This window comes from Chiloscyllium plagiosum, unplaced genomic scaffold (genome assembly GCF_037043375.1).
Source record: "Chiloscyllium plagiosum isolate Xiang-an unplaced genomic scaffold, Cpla_swu_hap1 HiC_scaffold_7, whole genome shotgun sequence".
In the NCBI taxonomy this organism is placed as follows: domain Eukaryota; kingdom Metazoa; phylum Chordata; class Chondrichthyes; order Orectolobiformes; family Hemiscylliidae; genus Chiloscyllium; species Chiloscyllium plagiosum.
This window is the reverse complement of record NW_028270145.1, coordinates 42,946,834-42,963,706: the sequence shown is the minus strand read 5'-3', so window position 1 is coordinate 42,963,706 and position 16,873 is coordinate 42,946,834.

Sequence of the window (16,873 nt, the reverse complement as noted above, 5' to 3'; positions counted from 1 at the left end):
TCCAACTCTAGTTTGCTGGGAAAATGTGTGAGTAAAATATCTCCCCTCTATAAAGGAATAATTTACAATGATAATTTTAAATGTCCAACAACAATCAAGAGGAACTCACACTTCAACATTAACTGGAAGACATGGCTATTAACCAACACCAAACATCTGTCTGAAATAGCTTTTGTTTTTGTTGGTTAAAAATTTGGAAATCTAACTCAGGGAGCTAGCTTGCTGACTATTTCTGAGTTTTAAATTACAGCATCTACAGTATTTTGCCTTTCGTGTTAAGATTCCCTGAGTTCTTTACAAATGTGTTTACCATTTCACTAGAATTAGCACTCAGAAAATCTTTGATCCAGTGAATCCTGAAAGTTTAGCATGAAAATCTGGTGGAAGATTAAATCAACTATGTGTCCATTTTTCACCTTGGGTATTAAAATAGATCCCTTCCGTCATGTAAGAGCCTAGGAACGTCGTTAGAAATCTGTTAAGAATATCACTTTCCAACCTGATATAAGACAAAGTAATTCTCATTACAACAAAAAAGGATCGCAGCTTCTTTGATATTTAAGTTGCTGGAGGTTGAGAATATACATTATGTATTTGGTGGCATATATGTGCCATCAGTTATTCAAACACGGATGTCATTTGGGGAGCCTTGCTGCCAGGCACTTCATTAAAATGCATTGACAAGCTGCCACAAGCAAGTGACCCATCAATTTCCCTTTATCCCCAATCGTGCAGGTTCTTTGGCAGGCTGCCTAATACACAATTTATATCCTCTGCTCTCAGAGGAGGATTATTATTGATGTTACCTGGAATCTAATCTTAGAGAATCTAATCTCAGGGCATAGTCAAATCACATGGAATTGTACTTGATTTTCAAAATCCTTGCTTGCAAAAATGGGGATAGAACCGAAAGTATTTCAGAGTTCTATCAGAGTTCAGTGTCAGAATAGAATAAAAAACTAGATTATATTTTTCAAATCCACAGCTTTGTGAATAGTCATTTACTGCCTCCCATATTTTCAAAGCTCCATGAAAGGTGGAACAGTTTGAAATATCCCACCCCCATAGTTTAACATAGGAGATCCAGTAATTCCTCCTGTCTATTCCTTGATTCATTTCTACTTTACATTGACTATCTTTCTTTCTTTATTTCTGATGAAAGAAAAATTATTTGGTTGGACTTTGTAATCTTTCATACTTACATGCTCTAATCAAGGCCATTCTTCCCCTCCTGGGCCTTTTCCTTTTGTACCTCTATCATAGACAATGCACAAGTATCTGTGAGATTTATAATAACAGTCTTTGTACTTCCTTTCTTCAGGCCTTTATTTTCTTAAGGCCCCAGTTTGCCTTGATGATTCAATTTTCCTCTATTTGCATTTCCACTTTTTTTTTTAGATTAATTACAATGTGGAAACAGGCCCTTCGGCCCAACAAGTCCACACCGCCCCACCGAAGCGCAACCCACCCATTCCTCTACATTTACCCCTTACCTAATACTACGGGTAATTTAGCATGGCCAATTCACCTGACCTGCACATCTTTGGACTGTGGGAGGAAACCGGAGCACCCGGAGGAAACCCACGCAGACACGGGGAGAATGTGCAAACTCCACACAGTCAGTCGCCTGAGGCAGGAATTGAACCCGGGTCTCTGGCACTGTGAGGCAGCAGTGCTAACCACTGTGCCACCGTGCCACTTGTTAATGGCTAAGGATGTCCTTCATTATATAGAAAGTATTGGAGGTTTCCTTCACACATCTTCCTCCCTCAGAAAACAATGATTGGTTCTCTTACTTCAGTTTGAAGTTATTTTCACTACCTTTAGTTTTTCACATGCCTTTTCACATACAGATTGAAATGACTTTTTATTTGACCTCTCGCCATGTCTCAAATCCATCTACAGGTCACTGGACCCAATATGAATGACCTTTACTCGGCACTCCCCTCAACTTTTTAGATTACCTACAGTGTGGAAACAGGCCTTCCAGCCCAACAAGTCTACACCGACCCTTCGGAGAGCAACCCACCTAGACCTATTCCCCTACATTTACCCCTTCACCTAACTCTACGGGCAATTTAGCATGGCCAATTCACCTAACCTGCACATTTTTGGATTTTGGGAGGAAACCGGAGCACCCGGAGGAAACCCACGCAGACAATTCCTGAGGCAGGAATTGAACCCGGGTCTCTGGCGCTGTGAGGCAGCAGTGCTAACCACTGTGCCACCGTGCCACCCACAACTATTTTTTGAGCAATTCTCTAACAAGAATTTCCATCATTGCCGTTTGCATGACATGCTTCTTTATCATTAAAAAAAAAGCTGGATCTGTGCATTTCCATTATTTTCCTGCTTAGTTCATAAATGAGTGTAGGTCTAAAAGCTCCACTATTTAATCATGATGTATATTTAGAATCTGTCTGCTGAGAACTTCTAGCTATGACCTAGTTAAAGCTGTCAGGTTTGGGCAAGTCACCCTCAGTTACAGAAAGTATGTGGGAGCTTGTGAGCTGTGTCTGTGTATTGTGGAGTGCATGGTCAATGCTGAGCCAGGTGAAAACTGGGAGATGTGACTGTGCGTACAGAATCGGGGGCAAATGTGGGAGCACAGTAACATCATACCTATTAGCCCCTATTACAAACAGACTGAGAAAATGTTTATAAAGTTACAATTTTCTAGATTCAGGCCACGAAAGTCCAGGCCTCAATCTATCCCCATGTTTGCTGCTTCAACAGGCTGCAATGCTTACTTTAACTTAATGTATTGATCCACTCTATCAATACCAGGCAAATAAATTCCTGGTTTGCTAATTGGCTTTGCAATCATAGCTCTCCTATAGCATTGCTTTCAGTGGAAGAGGGGCCCACAGGCTTTGCCCTGATAAGGCCCCATGGAGCCAGTTAGCAAAGGCTGCTTTTCAGCCTAATTTGTGGTGCTGCTGTCACATTTCTGTAAGTAAGTAAAAGTCGCCAGAAGGACTACAGCTGTTTGGCCCTAGTCCCTTGGAGTGAATAACAATTAGTTACCATATAGTGTAATGAGCAAAATTATTAGTATTATTCTTTAGTGCAATAGATTTTGACAAGTAGGAAAACAATAATAGCCTGATTAGGAAAGATTAGGACCATAGAGTCATAGTGTCATAGAGATGTACTGCATGGAAACAGACCCTTCGGTCCAACCAGTCCATGCCAACCAGATATCTGAACCCAATCTAGTCCCACCTGCCAGCACCCGGCCCATATCCCTCCAAACCCTTCCTATTCATATATCCATCCAAATGTCTCTTAAATGTTGCAATTGTACCAGCCTCCACCACTTTCTCTGGCAACTCATTCCATATAGGTACCACCCTCTGTGTGAAAAAGTTGCCCTTTAGGTCTCTTTTATACCTTTCCCCTCTCACCATAAACCTATATCCTCTAGTTATGAACTCCCCGATGCCAGGGAAAAGACTTTGTCTATTTATCCTATCCATGCCCCTCATAATTTTGTAAACCTCTATAAGGTCACTCCTCAGCCTCCGACGTTCCAGGGAAAACAGCCCCAGCCTGTTCAGCCTCTCCCTTTGGCTCAAATCCTCCAACCCTGGCAACATCCTTGTAAATCTTTTCTGAACCCTTTCAAGTTTCATAACATTTTTCCAAAAGCTGGAAACAAAGTTTTCTGCAATACAGCAAAAGTCTTAATTACACAGTTTTAATTTGATATACATCAAGGATTAAGAATTCTTCTGCCCTTTGACATCATGTTTACTGCTGCATTAAAGATTTTTTTTATTGTGGAAAAATGTTTTGCAGATGTCTTCAAAAGATCATTTGGCAGAATAACCAAATAAACCCTTATCACCATTGCTTGTGATTTTTTTAGTCAAAAGTAGGTGAAGTGAAAGGCTTAATTTTAACACAAATAAAAGCAATTTATTTAACAAACACAGAAAGTAGGTTGCTCCCTTATTATGCACCACCAACTACTTGTCGTGCCACCAATATTCAAATGTGCCAAGTGGGACAGAGCCACAGTTATGTACAATCACGGGCCAGTTTGATCAAGCTACACTTTCGTACACTTGATTTAAGGTATCACATGCCCATTCATCTTTGCTTGCTACATTGTCAATAATTCACTGATTTAAAATGAGCCTATAACTATAAATCTTAGTCAGTGCTACTCACACATGACTACATTTAGCTTCATCTGGTATTCCCAGAGTATTGTTTTGGGGCTTTTATTGCTGAGTGGACAATTGCATTTTGGGTGTTATTACCATTAAGTTACATATCACACTGCAAAATAATTATAAACATTAAGCATTAGCATTGAAGTAAAAAATCAGTAATTAAACCGAAAAAAATTATGTGGTGGAATGGCCTAAATTAAACATGATAACAATTTTGAATTGCTTTTCTGAAAACTAAGTGTGTGTGTTATTGAAGCCCATTTGAAATGCTTAGCTACAACTTTACAATATTATCTCTGCTATAAAGAAAATTACTTGGATTTGTAGAGCTATATTGGAACTATTAGTAATGCCTCTTATGCAAGTGATGACCAGGAGCCAAATCATCAGCAGTTTTTCATCAATTCAGCTATTTTTTTTCATATAAATGAGATGCAAATTAAATTGAGAAAAAGCCTGCTGTGCAGGATAGTTAACAAACTGGTCTTTCTGTTGTTCACAAGAATTAACTAGTAGAAGCTTTTTAACACAATTGGACATGTGCTTACATTATAGTGACGGGGCAAGAACAGTACCAGTCTCATTTATATGGCCTGAATGTGAGGAAACATATTCTAATATTCACTTCAACTTGCCATTTGCTTTGAAGGACCATCATGTTGCATCGGACCAAACAGTATCTCAACACATAATTCACAGGCACCAGATACATGCAACCCCATCTATGGACTTTGGCATCAGCCATTTGCCAACTTCTCATAACCATCTTGGTATCTCTCCAATACAATGGTAGAGTGCTTTGTGAGTACAGGTTTTCATTACAGAATGCACCAGGAACTAGCATTGAAAGGCTGTAAATGGGATGCTGCTTGCATGGACAGTACCCAACACATGGATTGGATTGCATTCACTCACTAAGCACCAGCCTGTATGCCTTGCTTTGCCTTGCATTACTTTCCCTTGTCCAATTAATACAGTTACACAACCAGAGCTTGCCTTGCTACTCAGCAGTCCTCATTCAATGGAGCATACATCTTGCTGTATGGCGGTGTCCTACATCAATCTCATATCTACTCCATGTGCCAGCCACTTACACAGCAAACATATCATATATGCAGCAAGCAGACTCCAAGTCTAAGGGGGTATCTTCACTGAAGTTCATTGAAGCGTCTGATTGTCTTGGCGCAGCAAGGCACAGGCGGACTCCTTTTCATCACAGTGAGCCATATACTCAGGTTCTTGGCCAAGTGCTTCATGCCTCTGCAATGCAAAAATTGGGACATTGTCCATTCTGTGGCTCCATAGCAGCCAACCCAGGCAGTAGGGTCAATGAGGTCGAGGACATTTTCTTGGTGTGTGTGTGTGTGTGTGTGTGTGTGTGTGTGTGTGTGTGTGTGTGTGTGTGTGTGTGTGTGTGTGTGTGTGTGTGTGTGTGTGTGTGTGTGTGTGTGTGAAACGTGACCTGTCAGGACATGGGAAGGTTTCAAGTCTATGGGATTTATGAGATAGGCTATCAGGAAGCGGATTTGGATGATTAGGAGTGCTCGTTGTCCCCTCCCATTGTGCTGGAAATCATAGTAAATAGCTGCAGCCACACTCAGAATGGGTTTTGACCTATGAGAGAATTGGGCTGCAGAATATAAGAATGTTAGAGCTTTTAAAGGGAAAGAACATTGTACATATCCCATTCAGTATACAGGATAGAGCACTGTGGGCTCCCTATGTGCTGACCACTTTAATGCTTCAGCACCCCTGCCCTCACCCCACCCATTTGTTTCACAATTCCCTGCCCCAGACATTGTTGACTAATTCATGCACAACAACACTTTTAGGTATCGAGGCTGTGAAAGAATAGGGATGCTGGATGACATGGACCAAAGTTGTCTGTAGCACCCTTTGGTCCCTGCATGGCTTGTTCCTCTTGTTTCCACATTTTGGAGCAGGGTCTCACCAAAGATGGCAAACTATGATGCACTCAGTGTGACTGCAGAGTCATGCCTCATTCCGGAACAATGGCGTTCAGGGATAGACAGAAAAATAAGCATCCAGGAGTGAGGTGAATGCCCTGCAATTGATATCAAAAGACCAAATCAATGTTCAGTGCATTGTCACCCGTGCTAGCAAAGTGCCCTCAATGAGTTTTCTTCTTCTTCTCCGTAGCACTATGTCTCAGGGTACTAGCTAGTTCTGCAGCTAGGGTAAAGGGAGCCTGCTCAGCAGTAGAATCCAGAGGTCACAGTAGTTTTCTCAGGCAGCTCGAGTGAATCAAGAGTCCAGAGAAAGTATATGCCTGTTAGGGTGAAAGGAAAGGCTGGTAGGTGTAGAGAAGGCTGGATGACTAAATAAATTGAGGGTTTGGTTAAGAAAAAGAAGGAAGCTTATGTCAGGTATAGACAGGATAGATCGAGTGGATCCTTAGAAGAGTATAAAGGCAGTAGGAGTATACTTAAGAGGGAAATCAGGATGGCAAAACGGGGACATGAGATAGCTTTGGCAAACAGAATTAAGGAGAATCCAAAGGGTTTTTACAAATACATTAAGGACAAAAGGGTAACGAGGGAGAGAATAGGGCCCCTCAAAGATCAGCAAGGCGGCCTTGTGTGGAGCCACAGAAAATGTGGGAGATACTAAACGAGTATTTTGCATCAGTATTTACTGTGGAAAAGGACATGGAAGATATAGACTGTAGGCAAATAGATGATGACATGTCCATATTACAGAGGAGGAAGTCCTGGATGTCTTGAAATGCATAAATATGGATAAATCCCCAGTACCTGATCAGGTGTACCCTAGAACTCTGTGGGAAGCTAGAGAAGTGATTGTTGGGCCTCTTGCTGAGATATTTATATCATCGATAGTCACAGGTGAGGTGCTGGAAGACTGGAGGTTGGCTAATGTGATGCCACTGTTTAAGAAGGGCGGTAAGGACAAGCCAGGGAACTATAGACCAGTGAGCCTGACCTCGGTGGTGGGCAAGTTGTTGGAGGGAATCCTGAGGGACAGGATGTACATGTATTTGGAAAGGCAAGGACTGATTAGGGATAATCAACATGGCTTTGTGCGTGGAAAATCATGTCTCACAAACTTGATTGAGTTTTTTAAAGAAGTAACAAAGAAGATTGATGAGGGCAGAGTAGTAGATGTGATCTATATGGACTTCAGTAAGGCGTTCAACTACGTTCCCCATGGGAAACTGATTAGCAAGGTTAGATCTCACGGAATACAGGGAGAACTAGCCATTTGGATACAGAACTGGCTCAAAGGTAGAAGACAGAGGGTGGTGGTGGAGGGTTGTTTTTCAGACTGGAGGCCTGTGACCAGTGGAGTGCAAAAAGGATCGATGCTGGCTTCTCTACTTTTCAATATTTATATAAATGATTTGGATGTGAGCATAAGAGTTAGTAAGTTTGCAGATGACACCAAAATTGGAGGTGTAGTGGACAGCGAAGAAGGTTACCTCAAATTACAACAGGATCTTGACCAGATGGGCCAATGGGCTGAGAAGTGGCAGATGGAGTTTAATTCAGATAAATGTGAGGTCCTGCATTTTGGGAAAGCAAATCTTAGCAGGACTTATATACTTAACGGTAAAGTCCTAGGAGGTGTTGCTGAACAAAGAGACCTTGGAGTGCAGGTTCAGAGCTCCTTGACAGTGGAGTCGCAAGTAGATAGGATAGTGAAGGCGGCGTTTGGTATGCTTTCCTTTATTGATCAGAGTATTGAGTACAGGATTTGGGAGGTCATGTTGCGGCTGTACAAGACATTGGTTAGGGCCACTGTTGGAATATTATGTGCAATTCTGGTCTTCTTTCTATCGGTAAGATGTTTTGAAATTTGAAAGGATTCAGAAAAGATTTACAAGAATGTTGCCAGGGTTGGAGGATTTGAGTTACAGAGAAATGCTGGGGCTGTTTTCCCTTGAGCGTTGGAGGCTGAGGGGTGACCTAATAGCGGTTTACAAAATTATAATGGCGTGGATAGGGTATATGGGCAAAGTCTTTTCCCTGGGGTGGGGGAGTCCAGAACTAGAGGGCATAGGTTTAGGGTGAGAGGGGAAAGATATGAAAGATACCTAAGGGGCAGCTTTTTCATGCAGAGGGTGGTGCATGTATGGAATGAGCTGCCAGAGGAAGTGATAGAGGCTGGTAGAATTGCAACATTTAAGAGGCATTTGGATAGGTATATGAATAGGAAGTGTTTGGAGGGATATGAGATGGGTGCTGGCATGGATGGATTGGACCGAATGGTCTGTTTCCATGCTGAACATCTCTATGATTCTATGACTCTATAACTTTGGTTAGCCTTGAGTCTGGACAGCTCAGAAACACTTAGAGTCTTCTTTCCATATAGAATTTGGTCCGCCTTGGTGTGACCTTCCTGGTGAGAGCAAGGCAGGCTGGAAGTGGAGGATTAGGGTTAGGGCCTCTGCTGCTTTGTACTGGGAGGAGATTTAGGAGGGTCCTATGCATGCTTCTTCCTCTCGCTAGGTGCCTCCTGGCACTGCCTTGTGAGGAAAGGGCACCGTGAGTGGACATCAGGTTCTCCATCCTTGCATTGTCATACATGCAGTCTGAAGGAGCAATGGGTGGGTCAACAAAGTATGGGTGGGTCCATGTCTTATTTGATCCTGCAACACAAAGGGACTTGTGTACAAAACACACAAAGCCGGTACACAGGGATAGCAGGTAATCAGGAAGGCTAATGGAATGTTAGCCATTATTTCAAGGAGGTTGGAGTTTAAGAGTAGGGAAGTCTCACTGCAGCTGTACAAGGTTCTGGTGAGACCATATCTGGAGTACTGCAAGATTTTTCAATCCCTTTCTTGAAGAAAATATATCATTTCACTGGAATCAGTTCAAACAAAAATTCACCAGGATGATCCCAAATATGGAGGGATTGCCTGATGAGCAAAGACTAAACAAGTTGGGACTTTACTCACTGGAGGTTAGAAAAATGAGAGGTGATCTCATTGAAATATATTGATTTTTTAAAAAATGTGTATGATATATAAAAAATGGAAAAGTTAAGATCTTCATTCAAGAGAGCTGTTAGGGAAGCTGTAGAAATATGTGATGCTAGTTATGAATATGAGTTTATGAAAGGAAAAATTGAGTTAGAAATGATCTGGATTCCAATGTTGTCGAGATATTTCTAATCCAATCTGCTCAGAGATGTCATGGAATGCAAATGGAATATTGCCAGTCATTGCAAGAGGGATGGAGTTTAAAAACAGTGAGGTTATTGCTGCAGTGGTGTTGGGTGTTGGTCAGACCATACCTGGAGTACTGTACACAGTTTTGATCTCCTTACTTGAGAAAGGATGCACCAGCACTAGAGAGGGTGCAGAAGAGGTTCACTAGGTTGATTTTAGAGTTGAGCGGATTGGCTCATGAAGAAATTGAGTAGACTGGGACTATACTCATTTGAATTTAGAAGAATAAGGCAAAATCTTACAGAAACATATATAATTATGAACAGATTTGATAGATAGAAGCAGGGAAGTTGTTCCTACTGGAGGGTGAGATTAGAACTAAGAGATATAGCCTCAAAATAAAGGGGAGTTGATTTTAGACTAAAGAGGAACTTCTTCATCCAGAGGGTTGTAGAAACTGTGGAATTCCTGGCCTAGTGAAGCAGTTGAGGCTACCTCATTAAATGTTTTTAAGGCAAAAATAGATAGAGTTTTGACCAGTAAATGAATTAAGCGTTATGGTAAGTGGGTGGGTAAGTGGAACCAAGTCCACAAAAAGATCTGCCATGATCTTATTGGATGGTATAGCAGCCTTGAGGAGCCAGATAGTCTACTTCTGCTCCTAGTTCTTCTGTTATTGTGTTCTTACGTTATGACACACCCCTGGAGCAGATGGGACTTAAACCCAGGCTACCATGACTTTTACAATGTGCAGGCAGAGGGAAGGTCTCAAGAGCTCAAGAAATACATGACAATACATGTACTGATCATAAAAAAAAATAATCTCATGCAAGGATTGTTTGCCTGAATTAGGCTTCCACATGATATACTGGCTAACAAAGTCAGATAACGCCATGACATTGAGACTTGCAGGAAGGTCAACAGGCAAATATTAAAATTGGCTACATGTTCAAGATAAGAGACCAGGAGCAAGGGCCATGTATTTGCAGCAGTTAGTACAAGAGTGGCAATCACAAAAACATAGCTCAGACTTGTGTACTGATTCAGGAAATACATTTAGCAAGAGAGGATCACTTATAGTAGAAAGAATTTCTAGGAGACGGTCTGTCAAGAGCTCAGAGACGTCTCAACAATAAAAAAAGGCTGCAGACAGTGAAGACGACAGTATAGCATGGGTAGAAGTAGAAATCCCCACATCTAAGTAGACTTTCTGGCGACTAATAGAATAGAAGATTGAGTGATAAAAGAAGCTAAACTAAGATTTAGAAAAGTGGAAAGAACTTGGAGCATAAGCAGAAGTTGACAATAGAGGTCAATCTGCTCTGTCACACAATGTCTGCAAACAGACAGACTTTGACTCTTTGTGATTACACATAGGTCACATGAAGCATAAAGTGCCTCATGAGGACGTTACATGGTTACTGCCAGGATATTTAGCAGAAAAATTTGTGAATGGTCTCAAGCTATTTGAGTAACAATAGAGGAGAAATCTTTTGTCTTTCCATTGACAAACAGGGTGTGCACAACTATGTACCTATTGTCTTAGCACTTCTGTACATCATGTGAAACCATCTGACCTGATAAAGCCACATGCCTTCTCATTCTGTATTTTTCTGGTTATAGCAAAAGTGATGAACTTACCACCAGTCAGCACAAGACAGATCACACTACAAGTAGCTGGGAGATCTAGTCGAACTATTTGTTTGAACTGGGGCTAGTGTAGCCCCAGCACAAGCTATACTAAGAAGACCAATTACACAATCTGTAGTACTTCAGATTATTTCATAGAAGTCTTTTTGATATGAATTGTAATGATGTATTTGCCTGCATTAAATCACAAAATTGGCATCAACATTTTATTTATACTGGTGAATTATTGAATGACAGTAAAATCAACATTCTGAATTTCGTTTAGAGTTTGAATTTTAAACTAATGTCATATGGGTTTGGTGTATTTGTGTGAAGGCGTTTGACTATGTTTTTTTTTCCAAACAATCATTTTAAATCAGCTGTCTCAGTGTAGATCTATGAAGGATTCCTAGATAGTTAATGCAAGTTTCTTTATATTGGGTTTTATGACAGTAGAGAGAAAACAATGAAATATGTTAGGCTTGCTTTGGTGTTTAGAATAATTATGATTGTTTTTAGCTTAGAAAAACCCCGAGGTGGGAAAGCTTTTGGTTCAATTTAAAGGACACCTAATTGAAGTCAAATGGAAGAATAAGATTCCTAGAAAATGAAGTTTGTTCAGAAGCATTCAAGAAATAAGTTCCCCTAATGTCAAGTTTAATTTGTGTGAGTCAAAGAAAAAGGCTATACAGCTCATAGGATTGGAAGCAGAAAGAACCAGTTAAGTCAGCCTAAAGTTTTGTTGGGGAAGCAATTTTTCTCTGGATTTTGATTAACTGTAATGCAATGGTGTTGGGACTTTATTTTGTGTTCTGAAATATTTCAAATTGTAATATTCAAGATGTCTGATTTGTTTTAATTTATTTCCTGTGTGTAATTTATTTCCTGTGTGTAATTTATTTCCTGTGTGTAATAAACTTCTGTTTTATTGTTATAACCAAATATGTGGCCTTGTCTGTTTATGTTTCGATGAAAGACGACCGCATTAAACAAAAATAAAATTGTGATTCATCAAGCCAGATTCTGAGATCTAGCCTGTCCACTAGTAACATCAGACATGATCAGAACAATGTGCCCATTTAAATAACTAATTAATCTGAGCCAATATATCTGATGCACTGCAGCCAGTTTTCCAAGAGGACAGGATGCATTGCTTGACTGAATTAGTACATCATGAGAATGTACTTCATATAGTGAATCCTTTGAAGAATGAGGCCTGCAATTCATACCTTCATTTTAAATATCTAATGTGACCACATGTAACTAACAGCAGTTCACTGCTTCCTAATTTTCAAATTGATTATACTGAACCAGGAATTGATTTTTTGGTTGCTCTTGCATTAGCATTATATGACTAACAGAAAATATGCCACTACTAATGTACTCTCCTGAATTGGTTAATCTTATTAAAATATTTAAATCATATTTATCTACATCTGAAGGATAATATCCCTTATGATAACTACAATTAGGCTGGGCCATAGTGCATTACTTGTGAGCAAGCTTCACTCTTGCAGCAACTTATCTTTAAAATTGGGTAATTGGTCATAAGTAGATTTCATATTACTTTGTGAGTTAATTTATTCAGACGGTTGGATTTACAAATTCCAGCCGTTTATATTTCCATTCCATAGAACCGAGGGTCAGTAGTCAAGTGAAGGATATGGATGATTAAGGATAAAGGTGAAGAAATACTCTTGTGGATGTGAAGGGTGTGACTAAGGTACTAAAAGAGCACTTTGCATCTGTCTGCTCGAGAGGAGAACATGCCATCAATATACTGTAAAGGAAGAGGCAGTTGTGACATTGGATCGGACAAAAGTAAAATAAAAAACAGGAGAGGATTTAAAAGGATTGGTTGTACTCAAGTAGAAAAGTCATTTGCTCCAGAAATATGTCATAACATATTGAGCAAAGTGATAGTGGAAACCACTGAGGCACTGGCCACAATCTTCCAATTCTTCAAAATTAATGATTTGGTGGCAGAATACTGGAGCATTGCAGTGCACACGAAAAGGAAAAGGGATAAACCCAAAAGACTGGTTGGTCTAAAGTCAGAGAGAAATGTGAAGTGGTAATAATCTGTGAGAAAATTAATTGGTATTTGGAAAAACATGGGATAACAAAGTCAGTATAGTTTTATTTGAAGCAGCATATTTTAATTAATTTGAATTCCAACATGAAATAATTGTAAGGATTTAAACATTTTTTTTGCAAAATGTGGTCATGATTGCTCTGAAACAGAAGGTGATGAGTAACCTACTTCCAATCATGTGGTATAGGTACACCCATAATGCTGTTAGGAAGGGAGAGGTTGTTGATGAACTTCATGCATTTAATGTTCTGCATATAGGTTTTCAAAATGAATTTGACAAACTTACATATCACACCGTATGCTTGTAAAGAAGGTGAAGGCCCAAAAGGATGATAGCAGTGCGGATATGAAGTTGGATAAGGAGCAGAAAGTAGTAACCAGCAGTTCATGATCAGACTGGAGGAACATATATAACAGAGATTGTTCGGGATGGAAATTGGGATGACTTTTTTTTATATATATCAATGGCCTGGACATGGGCATAAGTTCAAGGTTTCTACATAACACAAAACTCAAATGAAATGAAAACCAAGGAGAATTGTAAATGGCTTTTGGAGCATATAAACATTGAAGTGACCTGGCACATTGCTATGCTCTCCTTGGAGACCAATGACCTGCCAAATAAAATCCTTTTTAGCTGTTTTAAGAACATCAGTTATGTTACTTCAATGCTTAGCTAAAGAAATGCTTGATAATCCTTTTTTTATTAAGCTCACTAACTCTAATATCCTCTTGTTTTTCCATGTCCCACCGAGCTTAAGCTTTCTCCAAATCAGTCCTTGCAGGTAATTATAGTTTAAAACCTCAGAATAAGAAAACATTCAAAAACAGATTCTTCACCACTATTCTATGATGTCAACACTGAGACAAGCCTTTTTCTTTTTCCTGCAACACATCTTATCCTGACTTTATCATTATCTTTCGGCATGGTTACTATGTGCATTGCTACAACATTTTATACTTTGTCTTGATTTGTATTTCAGATTGTTTCAAAAATTATCCAATTTTTTTTAAAAAATCATTCACAGGATACAGACATCACTGGCTAGGCCAACATTTATTTCCTTTGTCTAATTGCCTAGAGGGTGGTTAAGAGTCAACCATATTGACATGGATCTGAAGTCACAGACCATGACACAGACATTTGTGAACCTGATGTGTTATAAAATGGCAACCAACAATTGTGAACATGAGGTTTTTTATTCCAGATTTTTATTGAATTCAAACTTACCATCTGCCCATGCCCTCAGAATATTACCAATAAAAGCAAAATGTGCTGAAGAAACTCAGTAGGTCTGACACCATTTTTAAAGAGAAAAACTGAGTTAATGATTTCAGTCCAATATCTTCTCATCAGAATGCTAATATTTTTGTTTTGGTTTCAGGTTTCCAGCTTCTGCAATTTTTACTTTTCAATTCCCCAGAATATTAACCTTGAGCTCTTGGATGACTAGTTCAGTAACATTACCACTACACTAGCTCCCCCATCATTAATCAATCTCTTATTATTCGTTCTCAAAGTCATTATTTTTTTCTCATTAGCCTGATGATCAAAGCCATTTTTAAAAGAGCAGCTTATGATTCTGATTCTGACACATTTTAAGTTGGAACACAGAGAATAATTGTTTCTTTTATGTCATCCCACAAAATGTTGGTTTAGCAACCTCACCAACATTCTAATATGAACACAGAGGTACCATACTTTGAACCAGCTATTTCTCAACAGGCAAACCACTACTTCAACAGATAAATTAGAAACAATAGTCAAATTAATATATATTTGACTAGGTCACAGGACAAATAAATGCTATTCAACCCTTATGGTAAATAACATACATTAATATCCCACATCAACATTTATTTATTCAGCAAACCTTTTGAAGGGAATTTCATATCACCTACCAACATCAATAATTATTCTTCTTCCAATGCTTTCTACTTGCTTTCTACTCCGGACAAAAAAGGGGACACTTTACCCTTAAATGGAAATCTCTAATTTACTCTATGAGCAAGGTTTCCATAATTCCAGTGGGCTGTAGGGTTGCTGACTCATTAGAGAGACAATTGGTTGTGAGCTTAACCTGAGGATCACCATGTCTCAGTTGAGGAATGATATTGTCGAAGGTGGGAGTTTCATGGTAATCTCAGCTGGTGTGGGAATTAAACTCATGCTGTTGACATCACTCTGCAGTTCACTTTGCCAACTGAGCAAACTGATTCCACACTATCAGTATACATGACAGAAATATGTCTTTGCTCCAGCTTTATTCAGTAGGTCAATATTATCTGGAGGGATACTTTCAACCTTGGAAATGCTACATTTTGTTTTTCTATTTCCAGGACGTAGCCTTTAAATGTCCTTTTTAAAGATGAGAATAACATGTTGGCCACCTCAAATCCAATTGCTCTGGCAGGCTTTCTCATTTACTAACACGAGTAGTGCTTGTCTTGCTACTTTCACCATTTTTCCTCATACAGCTATTTCAAACCTTCTCCTATTCAAACATTCTTGTTTCTTCAATTTCACCGGAATTTCCAAATTGGGGTTTTTTTCTTGTGAGTAAACTTATCATCTCCCATGACCATCACGCTTTCCCTGACTTTCTGATCTTTATCTTTATGACTGGTTGGACCGAAGAGTCTGTTTTTATGCTGTATGACTCTATGTTCCTCAAGTTGGAAACTTCTTTCCAAAGCGACACTACATTTTGGAATTCTTCCATCTCCTATGTTCACAATGTCTTGTGCAACTTTCATCAAATTAATTCACCGGTAAAATACTACTTCCATCCCTCCTGCAAACTCTGCATTAAGACTGGACCTGTCTCCTTTACAAATTTCTGAAGTCCTCTCTGTTTGGCCTCTTACAACAACCCATCGGCATTGGGAACAGCAGAATGCAAAATCATGTGAAAGCTTCCCTGGAAAAGCTACATTCACATTCAAAGCTTTCCCTACAAAAACATTCTAGGTAGGAGCACAGTTCAATTTTCTTTCATGAATTCATACCAGCTGCTATTTTCACAAATGACAGAAAATAGACATCTACTCCCTTTTCACTACATTTTGCTGTAATTGAGTATTCTTTGCCAAGTCAAAACTAGGATGTGTTTGCGCGAGGTCATTCTCACCTTTCACTGACAACATATGTTCACAAAATCTGAGTCTTCTCCCTTTCAATTCTCAGTAACTTTCCTTTTAAGCTCTCCTTCTAATTTCTCTGTTTGAATTTTTCCTTTTTTTTAAATTCAAAGTTTCTTTTCATTTATCTTTTGAATTCCAATTTCTTTTTTGCTACTTATTTTTCAAATTATAATTGCAGTCTGGCTAGTTATAATTGAGTAATGTCAGAATATCGTTTTCCTCCACAGGTTCCAAGTGATGTTGCTATTATTCAATGATATGTGCTTTCATAGCTCCTCATTTTAAGGTGAATCATATTTTCCCTGCTATAAAATTCAAGAGATTTTTTTCAACTGTTCCAACTCACTAAGACAAATCCTTCCACCCTGCAGTAAATGTAGTTACGTTTTTTTTAAAAAAATCCTTTTGATTTCTGGCGTATTTGCTCAGAGTTTTGAGGTATTTTAGAATCTGTGGGTGGCACGGTGGCACAGTAGTTAGCACTGCTGCCTCACAGCGCCAGAGACCCGGGTTCAATTCCCGCCTGAGGCGACTCTGTGTGGAGTTTGCACATTCTCCCCGTGTCTGCGTGGGTTTCCTTCAGGTACTCCGGATTCCTCCCACAATCCAAAATGTGCAGGTTAGGTGAATTGGTCAGGCTAAATTGCCCATAGTGTTAGGTGTCGGGGAATG